Consider the following 16,687-nt stretch of genomic DNA (forward strand, 5'->3'; position numbering starts at 1 on the left):
GGGAGCTGAATGCTTGAGATGCCTTGAAAGCTGTAACACTAAAGAATTTTCTTTCCTTTGCTGGAAATCCCTGCCTGGTGTTTCAACTTAACAAGATAATTTAAAGAAAACAAAAGTAGAAGACTTGCAGTTTAATAATGTAATCACATGAAACTGAGGACAACACAGTGAATAGCCCCTATTTTCAATTTCCACTTTGCAACACAATTTTTATACTATGATTTAGATTTAACAATACTTTAAGTTGTTAATAGTAAACCACAGTGTAAACATTCTGTTGCATAGTGGAACTGATTTGATTTAAAGTTCACAATTGACAAGAAAATTGCTCACAAAAGCAAGGCTCATATTTCCCATCATAGAATCTAAGAGTTTTGAAAATGTGAAGTACTTTAAATGGACATTATCATGGTGATATCAAACTTTTACCCATTTGTGCTGGCTGTCTAGACATGGCCACCACCTGCTCAAAGAGAACATAATATTTAAATAGGGATTTCATGAAGTCAAAACTCATTAATTATAATTTAACTAAATAAGAGACTGTCCTATTTGTACTGAGTGATATAACTCGTGTTCCTTTTAACTTTTATCTGTGAAGTTCACAAAAGAGTCTAATATACTACCATCTACCAAATGTGCTGAACCCAGCCAGGTCTACAAATGATCCAGTCAACATCTCTGAGGCATAGGTTTTATATCAACATCTTGCTGGCTGCCTGAAAATATGTCTCATGCTTTGTGGATTACTTCCAGCATGCCAGATACTACAATCAGACCCGAGGGTTTCTCGATTTACAGAATGGGCTGAACAGCTGATTTAGAAAAAAGCAAAAGGTGGTGGTGTATGTTTCATGATAAACTCTTGATGGAGCTCCAATATGGTGGTTTTGTCAAACTCATGATTCCCTGACCTTGAATACCTAACGGTCAAATGCCATCCTTTCTACTTACCTTGGGAGTTCTCCACCATAATCCTGACTGCAGTTTATTGCACCAACCTCGATCGCTGGGCTTTGCAGAGAGTGGTACAGACAGCCCAGCGCATCTGTGGATGTGAACTTCCCTCTATTGAGGACATTTATAGCAGCAGGTGAAGAAAGAAGGCCTGGAAGATCATTATGGATACCAGTCAGCCCAACTGTAAACTATTTCAGTTGCTTTCATCTGGCAAATGCTATCGCAGCATTAAAGCCAGGTCCAACAGGCTACAGGACAGCTTCCTTCTACAAGATATTAGACTTTTAAATTCACATCTGTACATTGCAGTGGAGTCATGATGCAAAGGCTTTTACTCCCTCCCGTTGTGGGATGGATGCAAGATCTAAATAAATCCTAATTCTACATACCAACAGCTGCTGACTAGAATCAAATGCTTGAGATACTACATGATGCCATCTCCGAACAAGAAACAGTCCATCCTGATGGATTTCATTTCATAGTTGGGGATTTCAACCGGGCTTCTTTGAAGTAAATCCTGCCCAATTACTATCAACGTATAACCTGCAGGTACAAAGATTCCATCCACTAGACCACTGTTATACTAAGATGAGGAATGCTTATTGTTCCATTCACAAACTGCATTTCAGTAAATCTGATCACTTGGCTGTTCTCCTTCCTGCATACAAGCAGAGGCTAAAGTGCAAAGCTCCAGAGATTAGAACAACAAAGAGGTGGTCACAGGAGTCAGAGGAGCAGCTGCAGGATTGCTTCGAGTTGGTGGGCTGGGCTGTGTTCAAGTATTCATTTGTGGATCTGAATAAATACACCAAGGTTGTTACAGGTTTTATTAAAACAATTGCAGACAAGTGTGTTCCTACAAAATCATTCACAGTCTTCCCTAGTCAGAAGCCCTAGATGAACCATGAGATCTGCAATCAGCTGAGGGACAGGTCCAAGGCATTCAAGTCTGGTGACCAAGAAAGTTGCAAGATCTCTGGAAAGCCACCTCACGGGCAAAGTGGCAATTCCAGACTAAACTTGAAACAATGAAGGATGTTCGGCAGTTGTGGCAGGGCTTGAATACCATCACCTCTTACAAAGTTAAATCAAGCGACATAGACAACAACAGGACTTTGCTTCCAGGTGAGCTCAATGCCTTCTCTGCTGGCTTTGACCATCAAAACATGGAGGATCCATCACAAGCTCCCACAGTCCCCGATGATACTGTGATTTCAGTCTGAGGCTGACATGTGAGCAGCCTTCAGGACGGTGAACACATGAAATGTATCTGGTCCAGACAGAGTACCTGCATTGATTAACTGGCTGGTGTGCTCACTGAGATCTTTAACACCTCACTTCCGTAATCTGAGATACCCACCTGCTTCAAGCATGTTTCAATTATACAGATGCCTAAGAAATCGAGGTAACCTGCCTCAATGACTATCATCCAAGAGCACTTGCATCCACAGTGATGAAATGTTCTGAGGTTGTTGATGAAACATATCTCCTGCCTGAGAACAGACTTAGATCTGCTCCAATTTGCCTGCCGAAGCAACAGATCCACAGCAGATGCCATCTCATTGACTCTTCACTCAACCCTGGAGCTTCTGGACAGCAAAGACACGTACATAAGGATGCTCTTTATCAACTACAACTCATCATTCCATCAAATTTAATCAATAAGCTTCAAGACCTTGGCTTCCATACCTCCTTAGGCAATTGGATCCTGGATTCCCTCACCTGCAGACCCCAGTCAGTTTGGACTAGCAACAGTATCTCATCTATAATCTCCATCAGCACAGGTGCACCACAAGGCTGTTTGCTTAACCCTGTTCTCTGCTCACTTTACTCTCATCACTGTGCAGATAAGCACAGCTCCAATGCCATATTCAAGTTTGCTGATGATACTACTGTTGTAGGATGGATCAAAGGTGATGACAAAAATCAGCATATAGGATGGAGACTGGAAATCTGGCCGAGTGGTGGCATAAGAGCAAAATCTTACTCAATGTCAGCAAGACCAAGGAGCTGATTATTGACTTTATAAGGAAGAAATCAGAGGTCTGTAGGCCAGTCCTCAGAGCATCAGAGGCGAAGAGGATCAGAAACTTTAAATTCCTTGGTGATATTATTTCGGGGAACCTGTTCTGGGCTTAACACACAAGTGTAATTATGAAGGAAACACGTCAGTGCCTATTTCCTTAAGAATCTGCAAAGACTTAGCATGACATCTAAAATTTAGACAAACTTCTATAGATGTGTAGTGGAGAGAATATTGACTGGCTGCTTCACAACCTGGTACGGAAACACCAATGCCCTTCAACAGAAAATCCTATTAAAAAAATAGTGGATACAAATCTTTTCCAACATCTTAAATAGTGGATACAGTCCAGTCCATCTTGGGTAAAGCCCTCCTCACCATTGAGCACATCGACATGAAGCATTGTCACAGGAAAGCATCATTCATGATCAGGCCTTCCCACCACTCATCAACCTGGTGCGATCAGGAGGAGGATACAGGAGCCTCAGGACTCACCACCAGGTTCAGGAACAGTTATTACCCCTCATGGAAATAGGGGGTTACTTCACCTGCCCCATCATGGCAATGTTCCCACAATCTGTGGACTCACTTTCAAGGGGCTCTTCATCTCATGTGCTCAATATTCATTATTATTTCATTCTCATTGTATTTGCACAGTTTGTTCTCTTTTGCACACTGGTTGAAGGTCTAAGTTGGTGCAGTCTTACCTTGGTTATTATTCTATAGATTTATTGAGTATGCCTGCAAGAAAATATACCTCAGTTGTTTATGGTGACATATATGCACTTTGATAATAATGGCAAATAAGTATCAGGTATATTGCATTTGCCAACTATACAGCAGAGGTGGGATCCCAATTTCAATATATTAATCAGCTAATGAGAGATATTAATATGTGCATTCAAATTTAATTTCGGCTCCACAGTTTTCCTAAGCTTCCTGGAACTGGAGTGCATGGAATATGAAAGGCAATAGTAGATCAGGAGCTGAAACCATCACACACCTGATTTCTCACCTTCCTTACTGGACTGTACTAGCACATTAGTTTGTGCAGTTACAAGGTTACTTTACACACTTCGGAGGAGGCATCAAGAAATTGAAGCATTTTCCTGCACTTTGAAATTCTGACCTATCAGTGCTACTTCTACCATGTTGTCATACAAGCGCAACAAGTCCATCAGCAAGGCAAGGAACAGCACCAATACTAACAACAGTCTCTGCTAAAGACTTGCAGATCCATAGGAGGGTTAAGGGCCTGTAGATAATGAGAACGAATCTAACACACAGGATCTTGAGACAGAACACAGCAGAGGCAAAGTATAAACTACCTCGATTTCCAGAGCACAATGTCACAGAAGATTTGCTCCCAAATACATCTAGTGGTGACTCCTCCTGCTTCAAAAGTCTACATCCTCAACAGTTTGTGCCTGAATCTTTCCTAGGTTGTGCTGAAGGCATTTTCAAAATCTCATAGTCAACGTGACATAGTATGTAAAAACAGTACCGCACAGGAAAAGGCTTTTCAGCCCATACTGTCTGTGCTAATGCCAATCCAAGCTAATTCCATTCACCTGCATACGGTCCATAAATGTGAAACATAACTTTTTTTTGCTAATGATTTCAAAAGTTCTAAATGCCTTTAAGAAAAAAAAAGTGCTTATTTTACTGTTCTGGTCAGTTTACCTCAAGTACAGGATATCATTGATGGCATACACACAGTAATTAAAGCATCAGAATCATCTAGGAACTGCAGGGATTTCCAAACCATCAATGTACAGCTCTCCCATGAGTTACCATAATGCCTTTGTTTTACAATGGTCCATTATCTCTAATTCACACTTGGGAAATATTCTTGGTTAAATAAGATTCAGGAGCACAGGGAATGCGGTCCAAGAGTGATACGTGTGGCAAACAATGGTAGAGGCAAGGTTCAAAGGTTGCATTTAATATCAGAATGTATACAGCGTACAACCTGAAATTCTTGCTCCTCACAGACATCCACAAAACAGAAACCCCCAGAGAATGAATGACAGTAAAATATTAGAACCCAGAAATCCCCTCTCCACCCTCTCATGCTCAACCAGCAGCAATAATGCATCAACCCTCCCCACTCCCCAACTTATTTCAGCAGGAAGCTTCAGCACCCAAGCAAGCAGTAGCAAAGCCCCCAAAGAGAGACCATGACCTGCAGTCCAACAAAACTTATTGCTCACTCGACAAGTCAACATGCCACTGGCTCTCTCTCCCTAATTAGGGGCAGGGAAGTGTCGCCCCTTTTCCACAGTGAGTCGGGAGACCAACGAAACAAAGCAGCTTGATGATTACAATGTTACAGTCAGCTGTATTGCTCTTATTCTGAATTTTCTGACTCGCAAATCGGCGGCCAACTCTCCCCCCACCATCAAGAGAAAAAGAGAGAGAGAGTGATTGCCCAAGTACAGAGACCTCAGGCAGCTAATCCGCTGTATACAATATTCTGTTTCTCCAGCGATGTCTCATTTGGTGACACCAGCATGGAATTGATTCATCCACAGGGCCACAGGGCCTTGCCCTGAAGGCTTGTGTCTTCCAGGCTGCATCCTGAGGATATCAGAAAGCAGCCGGTCACCAAGTTCCAGGAGCGGGAGCTTCCATCATAAAGAACCACAGTTTGAATACAGCTGTGGATCACAACACCACATCCACCTTGAAAAGGAAATTTTCAAAAAGAGACATCAAGGGGAAGAAATTAAGCTGTTTCACAGATGAACTCGAAGAAGCACCTTCTGGCGACATCATTTGATGTCTTTTCATTCACGATTCCACATTTATCCAGAGGCAATCAAGGTTAGACTGGTTTAAAAGAATACTCTCGACATGGGCTGTAACAATGCAGTTCATGTTTGAAATGGGGGCCTCCGAACTCAAAGTATGGTTGGGATCACTGCTGATACCGGCTCGGAAATATTATGTTTTTCTTTGCTCTCAAAGTATAGAGGGAGCATTCACCTTAGCAGAGTTTGGAGAAGCCAATGTCTGTTGACACAGACTGTCCATTCCCACCCGGTTTTCAGTGAAAATCTAGCCAGCCTAATGGCCCCACAAGAGAATGAGTGAATCATTTTGCTCAACTCTTATGTTACACCTGCCTTAGGGATACTGAGGAATTCAAGGAGATCCTGTAGGAACTAAAACATATGAATGAGTTTGGCCCAAGGCAAGAATTTTAAAGTTACACACTCGTAAGAGTCACCGTGTGTAGCAAGTTGGCATGATTGAATGAAGTGTTTTCGGTGATTGCCAGCAACCTGTTACTATAGAATGATACATTCCACTCAATCCCCAGCAACATAGCCAGCTGGAAATCAACCCAATTGCTCATAAGCACCAGAATTCATTCAGAAACTTGGCTACCAATGCAATACTGCCTCCATAACACATCTGCTTAATTTTTCCACTATGAACCCTTTTGGAGATTTACAACATCTATGATTAGAAGTGAACAATGCACCGACTGATTCGTGGAATTGTCTTATATCAATAAGGAACTATTAGGTACAGAGAGATTACAGAGTGAATGAATTAATTATTAACTCTTTCTGAGATGCCATGATGGACAGGTAGCACAAATTGCAAATGAGACTCAAAGTGTGATAAACCTGGAATGTTCAGGAACTGAAAAAGAAATTGGAGATAATGAAAATCTGAAATAAAAACAGAAAATGCTGAAAACAGTCAGCAGATCAGGCAGCATCTGTGAGAAGTATACCAAGTATACTTTGCATTGAAAATCTCCATCAAAATGTTCAGGGTTGACCGAAGCATAAGCATTCTAGGAGTTGTCAATATTTGTTGGAACTGACTGACAATAGAGAGATGAAAGTTTAATGGTAGTAGATCAGTTTTCTTTTGCTTTCATTCAAATATTTTAACCAGATGTAATTTTCATTTGGGATTGGAAGCATCTTCTTCTCCTCCAAACAATGTTCATTTACTGATACGAAACAGCGCTATTACAAGTCAACAAAATCTTCAGGATTGAGAATTAGAAGTTAGACAAGATGTCAGAATTGCTGATAAGTTACAGGTAGGAGATAATTGTGTCTCTTAAAGTGAAAGAAAAGCCAAAGAGCAAATGTCATCGTTCACGTAACCATGGTCTCACCTGGAATCAAGATTCAAGTGGAATAAGTAACCCAGCTGCCAAAGGCAATACAACTCAATAAGACCATAAGACATTGGAGCAGACTTAGGCCATTTCGCCCATCGTCTGCTCCATCATTCCATCATGGTCAATTTATTTTCCCTTTTAACCCCATTCTGCAGCTTTCTCCCTGTAACATCTAATGCCCTTATCAAGAACCTATCAAACTCAGCTTTAAATATGCCTAATCACTTAGCCTCCACGGATATCTATGGTGCTGAATTCCACAGATTTACCACCCTCTAGCTAAATAAATGTTTCCTCATCTCTGTTGCAAAGGGATATTCTTCTATACTGAGATTCTCCCTCTATTGGAAACGTGCTCTCCATCTAAAGTTTTCAATGTTTGATACATTTCAATGAAGAATTCCTCATTCTTCTAAACTCCAGTGAGAAAAGGCCCAGAGACATCAAATGCTCCTCATACATTTATGCTTTCATTCCTGGAATCATTCTTGTAAACTTCCTTTGGACCTTCTCCAATGTCAGCACATCCTTTCTAAGGTATGGGGCCCAAAGCTGTTTACGATACTCCAAATGTGGTTTATATGAGACGTCATAAGGTTTCAGTATTATATCCTTGCTTTCATATTTTGGTCCTCTAGAAATAAATGCTAACATTGCATTTGCCTTCCTTACTACCAACTCAGCTTGCAAAGTAATCTTTCAAGAATTTTCGACTAGGATTCACAAGTTCTCTTGCACCTCTGATGTTTGAATTTGCTCCCGATTTAGAAATTAACCTATATTCCTCTAACAACATGCACATTTCTCTACATTGTATTCCATCGAACATTTCTTGCTCATTCTCTTAATCTGTGGAAGCCCTTCTGCATACTCTCCGCTTCCTTAATATTACCAACCTCTCCACTGACCTTTGCATAATTCACAAACTTGGCCACAAAATCATCAATTCCATTGTCCAGATCATTAACATAGAACATGAAAAGTAGAAGACCTAAATCTAACTCATGTGGAACACCACAAATCACTGGTAGCCAACTATAAAAGGCTCTCTTTATTCCTTGCTGGCCAGGTAAAAGCTATAGGAAGAGGTACAGTCGACGTTTCGGGCCGAGACCAGGATTTCGGCCCGAAACGTCGACTGTACCTCTGCCTATAGATGCTGCCTGACCTGCTGCATTCACCAGCAATTTTTATGTGTGTTGTTTGAAATTCCAGCATCTGCAGATTTCCTCGTGTTTGCGTCTCTTTATTCCTTGCTTTATTTCTGTCAGTCAGTCAGCCAATCTTCTGTTCATGTTGTTACCTATCATGTGGGTATCTTGTGACTGTCTTATGAGCATGATGTAATGGTCTTGTGGAGGTCACATAATGTAATTTTCCCACCAGTGTGAGGTCACATGATGACTTGTTCACAACAGGAATAAAAGGGAGACCCCTGGTGTGACACAGTTAGTTTCAATTGAGTTGTCGTTTGCTTTGTTAGTAACTCTGTTATGCTGTGTATTCGTTTCCTGACGCAGTTTCGTTTTAAAACAGAGTTTTACTTTCTATTGTAAGGTAAAATCATTGTGCCGGCAGTTTCATCAGTCGCTGCCAGCTTTGTTTGGGGTATCTTTGATTTACCTTCACAGTAGTATTGGAGGGTGAAGACCTTACTAAAGGACGGGAACCTGAAGGATCAAATAAAGTTGGAGTCGTTTGGTGGTTTTATAAAGGATCGACCTTATTGAGGATTTGTTTCAGAAATGGTGACCTGTATCTGAGATAACTCCTGCAAGAGCAGGGAAGTTTGTGCAGTGTTCACTTGCCAGAAAAAGGTCAGTTCCTCTAAGCCGCATTATTTCTTTTATCGTGAATCCTTTGGAGAATCAGCAATAACGTCACATCTTCGAGGAAATCCGTTTCCAGAGAAGTCTCTCCTTATTGACTGTGTAAATCACTTGGACTTTCGAATTTACCATTTTAAGACTGGGTTCGAATTTACCACTTTAAAAACTGTTTTTGCATTTACCCTTTTAAGAACTGTTCCAGACTTGCCGTATAGCAGTTAACTTCTGGTTAAGTTAGTCGTTTAAATACTTTTTGCTATTGTTGAGCAGAGTTTAATAAATTTTTGTTTGTTTTTTTTATAAAACCTGCCTCAATTGATAATTCATTATTGCTGATCACATGACAATGTTCATACCTTTCCTGCATTTCCACGGGCTTTTATCTTGTTTAGCAGTCTTGCATGGGGCATCTTGTCAAGGGCTTTCTGAAAATTCAAGTATGCAACATATAATGACACTTATTTCTCAAAAATTCTCAAGACATTATGCTCTAATTAGCAGAAAAGGATGGGAACCACCTATACTTTATTAAAAAGTGCTAGATTGTTTTCAGGAACATTGTTAACCAATGCAATCAAGACTTTAATCTATCCAATAGACTCTAATGCTTGTAACTTGTCAATTGATGGGGATTTATTTGTCACCTGGCTTTCCAAATTAGTAGTTGGTATTACTGATCTCCACTATAATCATATTGTCAGTGTCTGTTTAATTACAATGTCACTGCTTAATTATCTTTACAACCCCTGTTATTTAGTTTAAGTAACTTTGTCTATTAATGTGTTATTCAAACTACTAGATTGCTCAGACTACATTTATTTATATTGATTAATTGCTCATCTACCCAGTATTTAAATATAAGTGGAGAATTTGCTGTTAGTTCTTGGACTGCTTCCATTTTGGTTCAGAAACTTTAATTCATTCATTCTATTAGATATCAAAGTCCCAGATGCGGATTTGAAAAGAAATTAACTTCATTCTGTCCTGACAGCTATGAGATGCCTCCACATTTCAATTCACTTTTATGTACAGAACACAGTAAAGCTTAAATGGTTTCAAAATGAAAAGTTATGTAAATATGTCAAGATTTTGCCCAGCTTCTCAAGATATATTTGGCTATTTACTGAAAACAAGTGTTCTCCTATTTATTGTGAGTTTATTTAAGATTCAAATCTCTCAAGATTTTTGTTGAACAGTATAAGATTGGGATTAATTTGATGCTTTCAGATATGTGTATTTACACTATAAGCCTGCTACAAAATTGCTTAATGGATGATTGTGAAATCAGAAGTCATAGAACATAGAACATAGAATAGTACAGCACAGTACAGGCCCTTCGGCCCACAATGTTATGCCAACCCTCAAACCCTGCCTTCCATATAACTCCCCACCTTAAATTCCTCCATATACCTGTCCAGTAGTCTCTCAAACTTCGCTAGTGTATCTGCCTCCACCACTGACTCAGGCAGTGCATTCCATGCACCAACCACTCTCTGAGTGAAAAACCTTCCTCTAACATCCCCCTTGAACTTCCCACCCCTTACCTTAAAGTCATGTCCTCTTGTATTGAGCAGCAGTGCCCTGGGGAAGAGGCGCTGGCTATCCACTCTATCTATTCCTCTTAATATCTTGTATACCTCTATCATGTCTCCTCTCATCCTCCTTCTCTCCAAAGAGTAAAGCCCTAGCTCCCTTAATCTCTGATCATAATGCATAATCTCTAAACCAGGCATTACTCTCTAAAGTCCTTCAGCATTAATACAGTCAGGAGCCTGCGAGGTGGTTTTAAAAAAAAGCATCTAAAAACATCACTACCATTTTTAATAAAGTTATAAAAAAAGGCAATGAATTACAACAGAAAAACCAAATATAGTTCTCAAAGATAAACTAGCATTAATCATATATAATCATCACACCTGAGAAATTAATGCAGATGGCAATATTATCTCCTGAGATTTAAAGTAATTGTGTGCAATTATTAAACATTATAGTTTTGCACATTACAAAAGGGTTCAAATGGAAACATTTAAATGAAACAGTTCCTCTTTTTACATAACTAAAAGTTAAACAAAGCTCTTAATCACAATTTAAACAAGTTAGGATTTAAATATCAGGCAGTTCAGGAACTTCAGACTCAAGACGTTTGGAATCCAAGGACACATAAACCAGAAACTTCATAATGAAATAACTACCTTTGATAAAAGAAACACAAATATAAGCAGCAGCCAATTCAGAAGGAGCTACAGCAGAGCCAGATAGAAAATGAGTTATTGCAACACTTAGCAATGGATGTGTTATTTTTGAAAACTTTCCTACGTAAGCTGAACATTATTTTCAGGTTATATGATTTCAGTGACAGATTGTAAAAGTACTTTAATGGCAAATGCAGTAAACAGCAAAGCTTTAAAGCAGGCATTGAATGAGTGTTTTATAATGAACTGACTGACATGAATAATCTTCATATCAAGACAGGAGCCCTTTCTCATGCATCAGGGAAAGTAATGAAATTCTTGAGAAACCATTACATCTTAAGGGAGTCTCTAATAAATACCCTAATCTGGTGAAGATACTGTATCTCACTCTAAGGCTCAGTTTCAGACTCTGGAGAATGGAGATCACGCTCACCACCACAACTGCCATCTGTCATCATAAGGAGACGCAAACACGAGGAATTCTGCAGATGCCAGAAATTCAAGCAACACACATCAAAGTTGCTGGTGAACGCAGCAGGCCAGGCAGCACCTCTAGGAAGAGGTACAGTCGACGTTTTGGGCCGAGACCTTTCGTCAGGACTAACTGAAGGAAGAGCTAGTAAGAGAGTTGAAAATGGGTGGGGGAGGGGGAGATCCAAAATGATAGGAGACGACAGACTTCTCCTATCATTTTGGATCTCCCCCTCCCCCTCCCACTTTCAAATCTCTTACTAACTCTTCCTTCAGTTAGTCCTGACGAAGGGTCTCGGCCCAAAACGTCAACTGTACTTCTTCCTAGAGGTGCTGCCTGGCCTGCCGCGTTCACCAGCAACTTTGATGTGTGTTGATCATAAGGAGACAGTTGACAACTAGACCTAAGGCGGTTAGATTTATAGCAATACCAAATCACTGCCACAGTTTTCCAATGCATTCTCCAGAGGATGTAAAGGGATCAAGAAGCAATTCTTCTTTCATATCCCTACTAATTGGGAATATTGGAGGTCATGACAAAAATATATTTGCACAATATAAACCATCCAGGTGTGCTGTTTACTAAATCATGAGATTGGACTTGACTTTATAGGATCTTTCAATGTCAACTTGTGGCCCAAATCCATCCCTGTCAAAAAAATAGGGAGGCCTATGCAGTGGTGCAATTTTGCATGATATTATTGGGATTCGGAGAAGTCCCATCCATGGAGTTATGATAGCCGGCAAAGGCACAATGAAGATTTTAAATGTGTGAAGCCCATTATATATTTCTAGATGTCTCTGAGATGAAAATTGCAAGAACATAAAATATTATTTATCATCATAAACATTTTTAAAGTTTAGTTAGGAATTAGTAGATTTGAGAAACTCTTAACAATGATTTGTTCAATTAATTCCCAAAAGCAGTTCTATGGCATAAAACGTTATTTTAAAATGAAGTGCTCCTATTAAATGTGGGACATATTTTAATGTTAGTATTCCAATCTCCAAGTTGGAAAGGTTACACTTTCAGCCCAGTCCAGAGAATCTCAGTGAGTGAGAAAGTGATTGCCAGTATCTGAATGTTGACTTGGCATCCATATGTCCAATGTAAATGGAGCGCTATGGCTCCAGTAAGTGAGAAATCAAAGTCTGGCCTCAGAATACTAATTTAACGTCAGGAGAAGTATTCAAAGTTAAGAATATTTTAATCAATCATAAACCCAACCCATCAATAAACATGATACAAATTGTAAAAAGCACTCTTCAAACCCATTAAAATCAGGTTTAAATAAAATATTTTTCTTTGGTCTTGTGGTAGCTGGACCTTCTTCCATGTTGCATAGTGAATGGAGCTCTCATTTTCCTCCCTTTTCCTTTGGTATAAAATGTGGTTTAAGTCATAATCCAGAGAGAATGCACCAAAATTATGGCAATACTATGGAATTTTTATTGGGTTAAGCTATGAAAGAATCAGATGTAAAGCATGCCATACTAACTTTCCCTGTTTTTTCATCAAGCCAAAAACAAACTAACCTACAGATTCATAGCAGTTGTCAAAAAGGATGACTGATGAACAGATGGTCTATATTTTACTCTTCAGAATGTTATGATTGAAGTAGAAGTGTAATCAATATGAAAAATATTTTCAAAACTTGTGATGTTGAGATAATCATCCAACATAGCATCATGGCTGTATAAAGCAAAAGCTTCAAATGTCAAAGGAGCAATCCTGAGTCGCTAAAGAATATGGAGATCAAGGTGCTTAAACTCATTCAAACGAACAGCTTCATTTGGTACTAATTTTAAAAGCTACTGGAATAGGTTGGCTACTCTGTCCACTAGAATCTTCTGTAGTTATAGTTGGTCAGTATAACCAATAACAGCAATTAAAACCAGACATTTATTGATAGCATCACTTACAGGTAATGATAACATAGGAAAGGACACAAAAAGTAGTACCAATCTTCATCAGTCTTCATTTTGACAAGTGCCTTAAACCTGTAAGCTCGAGTTTTGTTTGGCTTGTTTAAACAGTATTGTGTCATGAAAAATAACTGTTCAGGAAATAGGAGAAATATGTTGTCAGAATTGTTTAATGAACTATGGTTGATCGACTTTACATTTCTGGCAGTCCCCAAACACTACTTTGGTATTTCTGAGGAAGGAGGGAGGAAGTGATATCAACCACAAACACAGAATAATCTGCAGATGCTGGGTTCAAAGCAACACTCACAACACACTGGAGGAACTCAACAGGTCAGGCAGCATCCGTGGATGCTGAGTTCCTCCAGCGTGTTGTAAGTGATATCAACTTTTCTGCCATATGCACATATTGGGAAAACCCTTAACTGTTTGGAATCAGGCACTTTTTGTCTCAATACATCTTTCATGCATTGTCAATTTAAAAAGAGTTGTGAGTCCAGTTCCACTAGACCTACTGCACAGCATGAGGTTGACGAGTCCAAGTTTGTCAATTGTTTCCAAGACATTTTGAAAAGTAACCAGGAGTTCATAAACTGTTGAGTTCAAAGTGTTACACTGGAGCTGCACTTGATCTTAAATGTTGAAGGTATTACGTCAGCCATCATTTTATTAATATTTAATACATGCTGTCAGTTTTCAGCAGACAAAATATGTGCAAATATATTAACTTAATTTATTTTACAAATATTTTTGCTTTTCCACTAATAAACATCAACAGATGTATTTTGGTTATTTATAATAACCAAACAAGAAACAGTCCATCCAAAGTATTTCAAATCATAGTCCGGGACTTTAGCAGGCTTGTTTGAAGAAAACCCTGCTCAATTACCATCAGCATATAATCTGTAGAACCAGAAGTCCCAACACACTGGTCCACTTTTATAGTACGATAAGGAATGCCGAATGTTCCATGTCCAAACTGCATTTTGGTAAAACTGATCACTTGGCTGTCCTTCTCCTCCCTACATATAGGCAAAGGCTAAAAAGCAAAGCTCCAGGGATGAGGACAACAAAGAGATGATCGCAGGAGGCCGAGGAATGGCCATGGGTTTATTTCAAGTTGGTGGACTGGGTCATGTATAAGGACTCATCTGTGGATCGGAATGAATACACCACGGTCGTCATAGCCTTTATTAAAACAGTCGTAGATGAGTGTATCCCCACAAAATCATTCAGAGTCTTCCCAATCAAAAGCCCTGGATGAACCATGAGATCTGCAATGTGCTGAGGGTCCGATCTGAGGCATTCAAGTCCGGTGACCAAGGAAGTTACAAAAGGTCCAAGTATGGGCAAAGTGGCAATTCCAGACTAAACGTAAAACAATGAAGGATGCTCGACAGCTGTGGCAGGGTTTGAATTCTATCACCACTTACAAAGTAAAATCAAGCTACATAGGCAACAACGGGGCTTTGCTTCCAGTGAGTTCATGTTTGACTGCCAAAACATGGATGAACCATCACAAACTCCCGTAACCCCTGATGATCCTGTGAATTAAGTCTCTCAGACCGAAGTGCATGCAGCTTTCAGGAGGGTGAAACCACCATGAGCATCCGGCTCAGACAAGGTAACTGGCCAAGTCTTAAAGACCTGTACTGATCAACTAGCCCCAGTGTTCGCTGAGATATTTAACCTCTCGCTTTGGCACTCTGAAGTAGCCAGCTGCTTCAAGCACACTTCCCTTATACCAGTGCTGAAGAAGAACTTGGTAGCCTGTCTCAATGCCAGCAGCATTTACACCCACAGTGATGAAGTGTTTTGAGGGGTTTGTGATAAAACATTTCAACTCCTGCCTCAGAAGTGACTTATTTCTGCTTCAATTTTGCCTACTAGTGCAATTGATCCACTGTTGGCACCATCTCATTGGCTCTTCACTCAACCCTAGAATATCTGGACAACAAAGATGCATATATCAGGATGCTCTTTATTGACTACAGTTCAGCATTCAATACTATCATCCCCACAAAACTAATAATTAAGTATCACGATCTTGGCCTCAATACCTCTTTGTAAAGTAGGATCCTCAATTTCCTCACTTTCAGACCCCAGTCAGTTCAGATTGGCAACAACATCTCCTCCACAATCTCCATCAGCACAGGTGCACCACAAGGCTGTGTGCTTGATGCCCTGTTCTACTCACTTTTACACTTACGACTATGTGGCCAAGTACAGCTCCAATGCCACATTCAAGTATGCTGACGACACCACTATCGTAGGCTAAATTAAAAGTTGCAATGATTAACACGTAGGAGGGAGATTGAAAATCTTGCTGAGTGGTGCTATAACCACAACCTCTTATTCAATATCGCAAGACCAAGGAGCTGATTATTGACTTCAGGGGGAGGAAACCAGAGGTCCATGAGCCAGTCCTCATCGGAGATCAGAGGTGGAGAGGGTCAGCAACTCTAAATTCTATGGTGTTATCATTTCAGGGGACCTGTCCTGAGCCCAGCATGTAAGTGCAATTATAAGAAAACACGGCAGTGCCTCTACTTTCTTCAGAGTTTGCGAAGATTTGGAATGACATCTCAAAACTTGACAACTTCTATATATGTGTGGTGCAGTGTATGTTGACAGGCTGCATCATGTATGGAAACACTAATGACCTTAAATGGAAAATCTCAGTCCATCGCGGATAGGAGGAGAAGATGGCGGCGCAACGCAGCGCGAGCGGCCTCTCTGGTGATGAATATCTGTTATCTCTCAAGTAGGAGGCCATGCACAATTCTGATTTGATGGAGGCAGACATGAGAGCACGGAGAAACATCTGGTGAAACTTCTGAAATGCCTGCTTTGGTGCCGCTGCTACTGTGTGATCCAAAATCTTCAGAGGGGAAGGCCCCGAATCCTCAGCTTTGCCTGTTGGTTGGCGGCCGGGACCTGGGGCGAATTGCTCGGCAGAGATGGTGCTCAGTGCTCTGTGTCGGAGGGCGGGTCGGAGGCTCGAAGTTTTCGGACGGACTCAGAGTCAGACTGTGGTTGGGTGCTTCCAGGATGCTGCATCGGCAAGTTTGCGGCACTGGAAGCTCATGGCAGGGAGAGTTTCTTCCTTCTACCGTCTGTGTGAGATGTTGGGGCT

Source organism: Mobula birostris, chromosome 25 (genome assembly GCF_030028105.1).
Source record: "Mobula birostris isolate sMobBir1 chromosome 25, sMobBir1.hap1, whole genome shotgun sequence".
NCBI classification, from domain to species: Eukaryota; Metazoa; Chordata; class Chondrichthyes; order Myliobatiformes; family Myliobatidae; genus Mobula; species Mobula birostris.